Below are 1,145 nucleotides of genomic sequence, written 5' to 3'. Positions count from 1 at the left end.
AAAAAGGAGAGCAAGTTATTTCACAGGGAATCAAATTTGGCAACTGATACTTTGAACTACTTTCACATATTGATTTGATGATTTTGTTGTCAGGACACACATTGTACTTTGATTCTGGTAAGTCATGTGCTTATTCTCAGCACACCAATCATAAAATGAAAAGGCTGCATTTGAATTATGGATACTGCACTTAGAGTTTCCATTTTGACTGCTAAATCAATCAAAGTGTGTTTTGTTCCATTATATGATAAACATTGGTATATACATTTTAGTATAGTTGAACTTTTTTTTTTTTCTTTTTTTTTTTTTGGTGGACCATGGGCACAATGCCTCCAAAGCCACAGGGACTTCCTTTAATCAGAGAGACTATTAAAACAAATATTCTTCTTTTAACATAGAACCATTGAAAAGACGACACATTAAGACACATGTGAGCACAATACCTCGCGCTCTTCCTTTCCAACTTGGACCCATCAGAATGGCTCCCTCAAAGAAGGGTGGCGAGAAGAAAAAGGGCCGTTCTGCCATCAACGAGGTGGTGACCCGAGAATACACCATCAACATTCACAAGCGCATCCATGGAGTGGGCTTCAAGAAGCGTGCCCCTCGGGCACTCAAAGAGATTCGGAAATTTGCCATGAAGGAGATGGGGACTCCAGATGTGCGCATCGATACCAGGCTCAACAAAGCTGTCTGGGCCAAAGGAATAAGGAATGTCCCATACCGAATCTGTGTGCGGCTGTCTAGAAAACGTAATGAGGATGAAGATTCACCAAATAAGCTCTACACTTTGGTTACCTATGTACCTGTTACCACTTTCAAAAATCTACAGACAGTCAATGTGGATGAGAACTAATCGCTGATCATCAAATACATCAAATAAAGTTACAAAATTGAAAAAAAGAAAGAAACATGTGAACACTGCAGTTGCTTAATTAAAAATTGTACCGCTTGATTTAGTACCTATGCACTCCCAGGTTTGGGGACTTTAAAAGAAGGGACAGGAGCCTCCCCTCACTTTCACAGTTGGATAGAGAAGGCAAGAATGTGGGTAGAGTAACAGAAAACAGAGACCTGGCTTGTGCACAGCGCCTGAGAGAATCAAAGCAAATTCTGTCTTCTAGTTCTTCTAGAAGAAAGGTTTA

At 40.1% G+C, this 1,145-nt stretch overlaps 1 pseudogene across 1 annotated transcript; it reads left to right on the top strand.

The window, feature by feature from the left end:
* The first annotated feature begins 461 nt into the window (after window positions 1–461).
* LOC105519567 lies at window positions 462–890 on the top strand (annotated as a pseudogene). The gene has a single exon (XR_001002993.1). The product of XR_001002993.1 is annotated as a 60S ribosomal protein L31 pseudogene (transcript).
* Window positions 891–1,145: the final 255 nt, after the last annotated feature.

Source organism: Colobus angolensis, unplaced genomic scaffold (assembly GCF_000951035.1).
Source record: "Colobus angolensis palliatus isolate OR3802 unplaced genomic scaffold, Cang.pa_1.0 Scaffold352, whole genome shotgun sequence".
Classification (NCBI taxonomy): domain Eukaryota; kingdom Metazoa; phylum Chordata; class Mammalia; order Primates; family Cercopithecidae; genus Colobus; species Colobus angolensis.
This window is presented reverse-complemented; position numbering and strand designations above follow the sequence as displayed.